Source organism: Streptopelia decaocto (genome assembly GCF_964273445.1).
Source record: "Streptopelia decaocto genome assembly, chromosome: 1".
Taxonomy (NCBI): Eukaryota; Metazoa; Chordata; class Aves; order Columbiformes; family Columbidae; genus Streptopelia; species Streptopelia decaocto.
The window spans coordinates 156,407,232-156,418,924 of NC_138663.1; positions in this window are offsets into that span (position 1 = coordinate 156,407,232).

Below are 11,693 nucleotides of genomic sequence, written 5' to 3' on the forward strand. Positions count from 1 at the left end.
CTTGTCGAGGGGCACTCAGCCTTAAAGTCTTTCTTCAACTTTGTCTTCAGTGCCTGTTGGACTATTTAAGATGGTGTTAATTAAGGGCTGCATCTGATTCCACTAGCCCCCAGCTTTGTCTCTTCGCAGCGCTCCCGTCAATAGCACCTCTCAACCGCGAGCTTTCCCCACACGTTGGTTTAGTGGTGCATGTGTCACTTCTTATTTCGAGGCTGAAGAGAAACCCGGATCGTGCATTAAGGGCAATGGGGAGATAGCAACCGGGCGGTGTTGCAGGGCCAGGAGGGGACGGAGGCGGTGGGGCAGGGGCAGAGGAGGGTGCGGTGGCCGGCGCTGGAGGCCGGGCGGCAGGGAGGGGAGCGGGGGCACAGCGCCGGGGTGAAAGCCTATTTGCACATTGCCAACAGCCTGTTTGGCAAACAAGAGGCGGGAGAGCTTAATTTGTTTCAAATTAATCGTTTTCTAAAAAAAAAAAAAAAAAAAAAAAAAAAAAAAAAAAAAGAGAGAGAGAGAGAGGGAAAAAAAAAGAAAAAGCAAAAAGCAGCCCCAGCCCTCCCCGAAACACTGCAAGCGAACAGGAGGAGCCGTCTCAGGCTATTTGGTCCCGCGGCTGCCCCGTATGCGAGCCCACGCGTGCCTGTGTGGGGAGCCGTAGCGTTTGCCTGTGCACCTTCCCGGCTGTACCCCGGCCGCACGCCTGTCGCTTGCATTTGTGGCCCCCCCACACCCCCTCAAGTGCACCCGGCCCCGCCTCGGACACTCCCGACTTGTACAGCGGGCAACGGTATGGGCGAGGGCAGAGCCCCCGGAAGCCACAAGGAGAGGGACAAATGGGCTTGGGGACAACCGACGGGGCACGTCACCCCTCATCTATCTTCCCATATTTAGGGACTTGCTGCTCCCCGCTACGCGGGGAGGACGGAGGCACCTCGTATTTCGGGGAGAAGCCGTTCCCGGGCCCCGTCCTTGCGCCCCTCGTCCCTCTTGCCCTGGCCGTCGGGGGCGCTGTTCGAGCCCTGGTGAGTAGCTTGCCTCCCACCCCCCCCGAAAGCGCTGGGAGCCGAGAGGGACGTTGCCCGTGGGGGGCATCGCCTCCCCACTCAGCAAATGCCAACAGCTGGGCGAAAACTGGGGGGCGGCTCCCCTTTTCTCCCCGACTCGTTTACAACCCGCCAAAAGCACTGGCGTTAAAAGGAAGGGGGCACAGAAGGGTCCTTTGGCAGGCGGAGTGGGGTGGGACCCCCGGAGGTCAGCGAGGACCCACCATCCTCAAAGCGTGCTCAGAGCTGGGGTCGGCTTAGAGGCCCCCTAAATGGGGCGGGGGGGAGGCGAGGGGCCACCTCCACTCCGCTCTGCCCCAGGAGGGGGAGAGCCGAGCGTGGGGCTGAGAAATCCAATAGCCGGATTTTCTTCTTCTTCTTTTCTCTCTCTCTTTTTTTTTTTTTTTTTTTTTTTTAATGTCTGTGTTCCCCCTCTCCTCCTCCTCCTCCTTTCACACGGCGAGCCCGTCTAAAGCGCTCCAAATGGCCTTTCGAACAAGAAAACCCTTCAAGGAAAAATGGGCACGCATCCCCTTCCAGGCACCTTGCCAAAATCTCCCAAGCACCCTACCTGGCATCCTAGCTTAAGTTTCTTCAAGAAGTGTGTGTGTGAGTGTGCGGGGGGGGAAGTCGGGACTTGGGGGGGGTGGAATTACAGCCGCCCTGTAGTGGTAGACACAAGTTCAGAGCTCCACTTCCCCCCTCTTTAATTAGGCTGGGGAGAACCGCGGAGGCGCCTGGTTGAGGTGCAAGCGAGGCGGCCGGGCCGAGCGAGTGAGTACCCAGCGCAGCCCCGACGGGACGGGGATGGGCACCCAGGGAGGGAGCGGGGCGGGGTGCGCCGCGCCGGGGGGCTCCTGGCTGGGAGGGGGCGAACAGCCGCCCCCCGGAAGAAGGAATGCGGGGAGGGGTGAGGGTGGAGGCAGTGGGCCGGGGGTGTGCCAGGGGAACTCGCCTCCCCAAACTTGCGGTGCGGGCCGCTTGGCGAGTTTGGGGAGGCCAGTGCCAGTGCTGCAAAAGTCAGCCCGAACCAGCTGTGACTTCACCTATTAGCCCCGATGTCTTTCCGAGGAGATTGGCGGAGTTAAACATCCCACAATGGGCGCTCTGGGGCGTCTCCAGCCTGACCTCTACCCGGTTTTAATAGTTTCATAGGAACTTCATTAAATCAATTACTTAGTGAGCACATCATCATTTATTTGTAATTAGCACTGAAGAGCTTGATTTTTGCAGCAGCCCGCAGCCCGGTTCCCAGCGGGGTTGGCCGTGTACTACAAGCACTTTTGTTTGCTGTGTGTGTTGACTCGTGGTATTATTCGGCCGCCACAATAAAAGTGTAATCTTCACGTCTTAATCTAGCGTTCAGGGGGGAAAGGAAAACAAACACATCGCGGACGAGGCGCCGATTCCCTGTGCACCCCCGCCCTCACCTCCCCACCCCCCCGCCCCGCCCCGGGCCGCCGACCCCGCTGCGCGCAGCCGGGTGCGGGACGGAGGAGCGGGGACCGCCACGGCCCCTGGGGCGTGCGGCCGGCAGGAGGGTGGAGGGACGGGAGGGTGGGACCAAGGCCGGGGCCAAAGCGGGGAAAAGGGGGAAAGGGAGGAAATGGGTCATCCTCAGGCAGGACAAAAGGGAGATGCTCGGTGGCTCGAAGGGCACGAAATAAGGGCTGCGGCTGCGAATCGGCTGCACGGAGTCGGGCAGGTCGTGGGTGTGCGTGGGTGTGTTTGAGGGGGACCAGCGGGGCTCGGCGCTGCAGGAGGCGGAGGCGGGGGGGGGACAGATAGGAAGTTTTCGTTTCGGGGGCTTCAGGGCAGGAAAGGAACGGGTAAGGGGCAGGGAAAGCCGCCTCGGACGTGGGGTGAAAGCGACCCCCGTGGGGGTGGGAGAAGAATAACTCCCCCATAACCAACCAGGCCTCCTCGCTTTTCCCCTCAGCCAGCGCCTTGCCATTGCGGCCCCCCACAGGGAGGCGGCTCCACGCGTGGGGCGCCCCACGGCTGCCCCCAGGCGACAGCCCCATCCGTTCTCCCTCACCGCAGAAGCCGCAGTATCCGCGTCGCTGCGCAGCGAGGCCGGGCCCTTCGCCGGGCCCGCCGGCGCGGTGAGGAGCACCGGGAAGCCCCGGGGGCAGAGGGGCTTCGCAGCCCCCCCGGGTTGGGCTAGCTCCCTGCAATGCGTCCGCCAGGCGGGCTGTGGTTTGGGGAGCCGGGACGGTTTTAGGGCTGTCTGTCCGCCGCCCCCTCCCTTCCCTCCAATGGTGGGTTGCGGCTGAAGGCCCGTTAGGGTGGACAGCACACCTGCAAACTCCCGGGCTCACCCGTCACGGCCAGTCGCGGGTGGGCACGGAGGCAGGTACACACGGGAAAATCTAAGGCCGAGGGAGCGGGTAAGGCTGTATATAGCCACACATAGGGAGCGTACCGTCTCTCGGCCCTGGAGACAACTCTACTTCCGGTCCACATTTCGGCTGTTCACCTGCAAAGGGGCTCCCCCACCCCTCCGCCCCACTGTCGACTCAGTCCTTCCCCACGGACACCCGCCGAGGTGAACGGGACGAACATCCCCGCCGGTGCGTGCCCGGGTCGGCTCCTACCGCCCGGGGGGGCCTGATCCTTAATTTTCACCCTCGTCGCGGCAAGAGCCCGGGCCCGGGACAAGGCAGGTGCAAGGGACGGTGCAGATGTCACCCGCGGCCGAGCCGTCCCTCACTTGCAATCGGGCACTTCGTCGGAGGCGGCGAGTCTCCGTCGGCCCCGGCCCGGGCCGTGGGGGAGTGGGGCACGGAAACTCGCCCGGCTGCAAGGACCGAAGCAGAGGGGCCGGTGGCATTGCAGAGTGAGGGCCGTTGTGCGTCCACCTCCGCCCCAGAGCCGGGGCACGGCAGAGCCGCTGGGGCGGCTGCGGGGCCGTTCGATACGGGTGATAAAATACGCGGGAGGAGGGGTGAGAGGGCAAACAGGAAACGCGCAAGTGCCGAGGGTTTCGGTAGGTTCACACAAATAGCGTAAAAAAAATATCGGGGGAAGAGGTGCTTTACTTGCGCAGAGCAACCGGCGTGCGGCGTGTTTTTAATGGCTACGTTTTTAATATTAAGGTGCTTAAGCGCATATATCAAACATATCCAGTCTCTTCTGCTCGAAACCGTCCGCCCCAAAAGCCGAGCAGGGCGAGTTCGGCCCCAAGCTGCGATAAGTGGGTGTTTTCCCACGGTAGCACCGGGGAGGTGGTGAGCGCCTGCGGAAGTTGCGCGGCGGCGGAGAGCGTTTCCAGCTCAGGAGCTCTCTTCCTGCCGGGCAGGAGGAAGTAGGACAGAGCCCAAACCCCAAACTTTAAAGAAGGAAAAGCTTATTTTGCTGGGAGGGGGGCGGTAGGATTGAGGGGGAGAGGGATAGGGTTAGGGCGGGAGTTCTGCTACCTTCTCCCCTTCCCGCTTAGGCTCGGAGCCGGGAGAGTGACCAAGCTTAGGGCGCTCCTGCCCTCTCCCTCCGCGGCAGTTCCGGCCAGGGCCGCGGAGCCGGGACGTTTGTGGGGTGTAATTTTAGGGCGTGGGAACGGAAACGGTGGGAGAGCCCTGGGCTTTGCACAGCCGAAGAGGTGCAGGGAAGAAAACTGGGCTGGGTGCAAGGCAAGCCGGAGGAGTCAGCATGTTGAATCCCCTGGGTGACACGAATTGCGTGGGCAACAACACCAGCATCTGCCTGCGGGTCCTGCTCCTTCCCGTGGGGTTTTATGGAACCGGGGGCAGATTCCTAGCCGGGGCGTGTTTTACAGCGCGAACGCCGTTTGGGTGGATGGGGAGCACTGCTGCTGTCCCGAGGCCACCCCCGGTCCCGGCTCCGGCCCCCGCCGCGCGTCCTATCCGGCCACAACTGCTCCTGCCCGTCCTTGCTTGTGTCTGCCTGTGCTTGTCCTGCCCGTCCTGCTTGTTCCTGCTTCTCCTGCCTGGCCCTGCTTGCCCTGCTCGCACCTCTCCGCTATGCCCTCTTGGACTAGCAACCCAGCAGCCGCTGAAGCTGGCGCTGTTAATGGCTGGCAGGGAGTTAATATACATTTATTGGGGGCTGCACCCTCTCGCAGCCGACCCTTTTCATCTTTAATAAGGAGGAAGAAAGCTGTCTCCTCTGGGAAACGGGCAAGGAAAGGAGTTTCAACAGTACAAAGCTCTCCCCTCTCCCAAATCTGGAAGGGGCTCCCCAAGCACCCGTCATCACCAATCTGGACAGCAGATAGACGTTTGAAAGCTGCAGCTGTGCTACAAAATATTTTATAGTAGCTATTCAACATTCCCCTACCCAGTTATTATACACAAAAAGGAGTAAATGAAAATGGTGAAGTAAAATGAAATAAAAGCCCTCTTTTCATTCTGTTAACAGACAACACCTAATTAAGGAATATTTGAATCCACAAAAACGCAGACTCTCTGTGGTAGCATAAAACTTCTATTTCAAAATCATAACCAAGCACAAACCAACCGAATCCAGTTTAGGCTTAGGCACAGATGTGGTCCCAGCCCCAGCTCACTGAGGGCCAGCCCAGGCCAAGTGTAGTGGCTTGCTGCCTTGACTTCACCCCAGCCCAGATCCTCTTGCAGGTGACTTTCTTTAGGCTTTTATGTTCTTATTTCTTGCAGGACAGGAAGGCAGTCTTGGCCCAGAGCAGCTTTTCAGATTCCAAGTTTGCTGGTGGAGAGCCAGAGCAGCACCAGCCGCTGGCTTCAATAGCCATACCCAAGAGTGCCTCACTGTTGGGGACAGCCCTTGGATCTTTTTTTTCTCCTCTTCTCTAGCATAGAAAAAAGTCCCCCTTAAACTGTTCATCATGCAATCCCTGGGAACCTTTGTTTATTTTATGCTGCACCATCACCCAACTGAGAGCTCAGAGCGATCTGCCTCGGATTTGACTAAGATCTTCCTCTCTTTCCCCATTTACTTCAGCAGGACTTAACATTTCTGTTCTCTAGTTGGCAATGTTTATATGCCAGATGCATTTGCCTTTTGATGCATCATGCAGAGGTCAGAGAAATATAACCCAGGAGTGACCTTAACCTACCCCGATTGCTGGAAATGTACTTGTGGGGTTTAACACTCACAGATGGCACCTGGGACCTTCCCAGGGGTGAGAGCCTGCCAGAGAGTGCATGGAGGTGAAGCTTTGGGCTGGGTGGATGCAATCCCACACCAGGCTGCTCTTAAACAGAAAGCAGAGGGAATGGGAAGATCTTAAGCCCAAATATACACAAAATAGGGGCACAGAGCTCTTCCAGTGGGGTAGTGAAGCAGGAAGGTGAACAGCCCCAGTTCTCCAAGAAGTTCATTAGCTGGCAAATGAAGCATTTAGCAGCATTTTATAGCCATTTAAATGGAGCCACATTAGTTGTTTTTTAAGTCACTGTAAAGTACGAGTTTATCCGCCTCTTGGCTGCTCCAGTTCTGTGTTTTGCCCTCCCCAAGGAAAGACCATTTCTGCAACTGCAACTAAAAACCTGTTACAGACAGATAACACATGCACATACACACACCTGGCTCCCAAACCTCCCCATCACATGGACACTGATCTCATCCAAATACCCTCAGATCATGCTCATTAGGAAAGTAAAATCCACAGGGATTTTTCCAGGATATAAGGGGAAAGAAAAAGCAACCTTGAAAGGAAGGCGACGCTGCTGGCATTCAGCTGCCTTCTCCCTTGAGCTCTCCAAGGACACAACCAACTCCTTGTCACCACACAGACCCCAGGGTGCAGAGTGACAGCAAGGTCCCCTTTAACGACAGATATGGCTATATTTGAATGGCTTGTTTTGTAGTGTTTGCTTTCTTTATATTACTTTGCCACTTAAGAAGTGGAGTCCTGAGTTTCCTAGGAGTCAAGGCATTGCTCCCTTCTTTTCTGAGCTGCCCATTTATTGAGGAACTAAGTATTTTACAATGCCCATTTATTGGATCTAAATTAAATTAGAAGGGGGTGTGTGGAGGATATTTTTTTTTTTTTTTTTTTAAAAAAAGGATTCTCTGAGCTTCAGAAAAGATGGGGCCAAATCATGCTTTCCTGCCCAGGTCAAGCCTATCTTACCTGCTGTCCTGCCAGAAGCATCACTTGCAACTTCCCCTCCCTCCAGAGGGCCTGTGGGTCTGTCAAACCGGCAGGGACAGAGGTGGGGAGGAACAACTTTCCCATCCTCTGGCTGGGCAGGGACAGAGCCAGTCCAGATGTGGGGGTAATGCTGAAAAGCCACGAGTGTGCAGAGAACCTGTGCTGGTCCCCAGGCAGCCCCTGTGACCTTCCCGGGGAGAGGGATTTGCATTTTTGCATACCACCTTCTGTCTGCTCCTGCAAAGAGAGCCACCTTCACCTCCTGAGAAAAAGACCCCATGTCCACTCATGCATCACTTGAAGCAGTGCCCATGCTTTGACGTGGTGTGACACCTTCCAGCTCAGGATCCTCCACGCCGACACCAAATTCCCAACTTGCAGAGGGCAGTGGTATAATTTGCTGGGCTGTCATGGGGCCCTGGTGCTCCCTGATGACAAAAGGAACAGTGATGTTGATGTGCAGCCTTGTCCACGGCTGCTGGCTCTGGGAGCGAGATCAGCGCTGGCAGAGGGTGATTGATTGATGGCTGGGTATTACAGTGAGGTACAGTAGATTTGTCATGCCAGCTACAGCGTACCTGGTCCAGAAAACCAGGGATTATATCAAAATGGCAGCTTACAATCATGCCTAAATAAAGGTGCTTGCTTACAAGTGCAGTGAACCCAGCCATTTCCTAAAGCCAGCAGTAGATTTGCTTTCCACATTTGCATCTGTGGCTTGTCTGAGCTCTGCGCGTCAGGGAATTTAAAAACAATCATTCGTATTTTTTTCCTTGTTTCTGAATGAACTAGGCTCCTGCAGAAAAATAGCAGGGGGGAATATATTTCTGTTCAGGGATATAGCATTCTAGTCAAGGCATTTGGAGAGTAAAAGCATAAATGTATAAAGCTGTGAAGAGATAATACATGGGGAAATTATTTTTAAAACACAGAGGTAAAACCAGGATTACACTTTTCCAGAAGCAATTTGTAGAATATGTGGCAATAAGAATTGGCACAGCAAGTGTGAAACTTGGATATACATATGTAGATACTATAGGGATCCTTTACATGCCATTTAAAACAAATTATTAAGGTCACAACATTACGGTGTGCAAACATTAAGGTGTGCATACATGTACATACACAGACATTTATGTGCATGCACACGTATTTACAACCAACACTACGTGATTATTCTTTCGTTTTTGGAGGGTTTCAAAATTTTGAAGCACTCTGATAATTTACACCTACCTATAGGGTCTCAACCATTGGAGTGGCAGCTGGTTCATTTCTTGGTGGTGGTGTCAATAATTTCTTTAAATGACCAGAGGCGACATGCTATGCATTAACAATTACTTTATGTGCTCTATGCATATTCAGATTTTGACTGCTCAGAGTGTGCAGGTTTAGTTTGCCAAGAGATGCTCCTGCCTCTACAGCAGGTGTTAGTAACAGAGGTGGCATTAAAGCAGCAAGCAGGGTGATGGGAGAATATCTCCTATAGCTGAGAAGGGCCAGAAACAGCTCGTATACTAAACTTCAGTAAAACTGAAATACGCTCAGGACATTATCTTGCAATCAAAGATTATTTAAACCTCGAGTCTGCCTTTGAGCACAGAGATTTTAATGGGATATATTACATTTTGGAGCCAAACCTCTGTTGCCAGGTTGTAAACTCACATTTCTGTCACAGCCCAGCCACTGCTGGCTAACCATCTCTTCAGCCACCAGCGCTACATTTTAAAAGGCTGGTTTGGGAAATGTGGGTACATGGGTACCTCAGGGATGCCAGGGAGTCGGTCTGGTTCAGAACTGGCTCTCTCTTTGTGCAGCACAGGAGGGAGCGCTGGGCCCACGGCATCCTGAGCTCAGAGGAGGCGAGGGAAGCACAGACAGAATTGCTAACCACATCTCCCTCCGCGACAAACTTGTTTCCCTTCCAAGAGGTGAGATGCCTCTTCAAAGCACAAAGGAGAGCAGATAACTGGCAGGTGGGGCTCTGCTTGTGCATGCAGAGATTTTCTCCCCCCGCCTTCCCTGAGGTTTAATTTTTGTGGTTCTGACTGCCTTTGAAAGATGGTGAAGAAGTAGAAAATATTCACGATCCTCCTGAAGTCAGAGGCGCTCAGTACAGGATTGATGCTGGATGGCTGGAAAGAGAAAGTCTGAAACTAGAACTGTATTTGGGTTAGCGTAGACCAAGGTGTGGGGGATGTTTGTTTGTATACATGCAAATAACTTGATGTGTATTCCTACATGGACACCCACCAAAAGCAGAGCAGGATCATTTAAAGAACTTCTTTCAAAATGATGCTTCATGTGTCTGATCACTGTTGTGCAAACTTGGTTATTCTTCCTTGCAAAAGCCTATTTTCTTCTGTGTCTCTTTGGGACAATATTAAATTTTAATTGACAGTATGGATTTCTAACTTGGCTAATCCTAACAGCGCCCTTAAGACAAATCAACATGGCATAATTCCCTTAGTGGAAGCTGGAAGGTGTTTTTTTTCTCTCCTGTGTCAGAGAAATAAAAATCTTCCCCCAAATCTGCCCCAAGAGGCACAGTCTACACATGAAGCTGAGAGCTGGGACCCATAACCACTCATCTCGGCCCTGACAGACTCCCTTGGCTGGTAAATCTCCCCAACCTCCCTTTCAACACCTGTAAAATAGAGGTAATGAGAATGGCGTCCTCCCTTCCTCAGGGTTCGATGCGTTAGCGAGTGCGTGCCGAGCTGTCGGAGGCTGGTCCCGCAGGCACCCCTGTGTGCAACCAGCTTGCCCTGCTCTACGCGCTGGTATTTTGCTGCTGTTTGGTTGGCAGAAATATCCCACAACAGCGTAGTGCTCCAGACTATCGTGGGCAGGCATGTAGCAGTCATCCTTTGTTTTCTTTAAATGATTTCAAGCACCAAATAACATCTCTTTTGCCCAGAGATACAGGCAAACCATTTGGCCTCCTGGCAAACAGCTTTCCCAGTCCTCCTGAGCCCACTGCTGTTTGCTGGGTAGGCTCACACTGCATTTTCTGCCCCTTCCCCTCAAAATATTTCTTTCTGAGGTGGGGGACGGTTTCATTTTATTTTGTTTCATTTTTTGAGCCCCTGAGCTGGCAGAAAATAGCTACCTCTGAGCAAGCATGGCTCGTAAAGAGCAATGGTCATGGTGGGATGCTTCCCGGCTGCATGGGCTGTGCACCTGTCCCGTTTAAGATCAGCATCAGAAAGAAAGTGGCACTTTAAGAGACTTTTTCATAGAGCACCTGGCAGACCCTGGCATGAAATGACACGAGATCTTGGAAACACCTAAAACGGCACTTGAAAGTGCATTTCTTTATCCTAACAGAGATTTTTAGAAAACTCTTCTACATCGATGAACTGTCAAGGAGTGAATAGAAGAGATGTATTTCTGATTTTCAGGCTGGAACACCACACGATGACTTGTGCTACACCCATAATAAAGGCAGGCAGGTGAAAAAAGAAAGGGGAAAAGAGATGCTGGCTCAGCTCCCACCTCCACACATTTGACATCACATCTGCAACCCGAGCAAGCTGCTACCTCTGCTGCATAGCTGCCACCATGATGGTGGCCGTGTCGCTGGGAAACTGTCCAGCAGCAGCCACCATGGCCATGGCCACCGGCCACCAGCCCTGGCTACCCAGGATGGTTTCTCCATCTCTGCTGCAAAAGGCAGAACAGAGCCATCCTAATATTAACAAAAACCACTCTCCTCATTGCATCAGTAAAGTATTTCCCACCCCCCTCCCCCTGCTTATCTTCCCTGAGAAAGCCATGTATGAAATCATGGCAGAGAACACCCAGGCCACACCGAGGACTAGAATTTAAGAGTTGTAAATCCTACATCCACTTCTTGTCTTGTTACTCCAGCTTGGAGAAGTCATGTTGTCTCTACCCCTATTTCAGCTCCCCTGTTTTTTTAGGTCAGGTTTGTTCTTGCTATTTGTACCACAGGTAGAACCGAGGGGGCTCCCAATTCACTGTGGTAGTAGTAGTAGCAGTAGTAGTAAAAATAGTAATTATAATTATATTAAGAGACTGGGCTGTAGCCAAAACAAAATCCCTTTTCACACATTTCTATTTAAATGTAATCCATAAAACTGCATTTTTATGTCAACACATTGGCAATGCAATAACCCTGTAGTGGAGACTGGAACAGGCATAGGCACAGCTAGATGCATATTTATTTTATATCAGCTCATTTTTACATGAGTGTGTGTGTAATTACATGGCATGCAAGAATTTATTCTCCTGTGTTCACTGGGATATATATACATAGCAGTGTGTCATTTACGTAGCAAATGTTAAATGACTTCAGTTTGTTATTCTGGGTGCTACACAGGTAGCCTAAGCTTTTTGGTCATCTGCAAGCTGGCCTAACTCTTTTATAGCACCAGGGGGGATCACCAGGTTACAGCTTCACAGAGGCAAGGAATTGGCCCTTGCCACTTGTAGCTTCAAAAAAAAAAAGAAATTAGACTAATTGCATGAGGTGCTACCACTTCCCTCCTCTGATCTGGCATCTCCCATAGCAGCAGATTGTCTCTCTGGCTCATCCA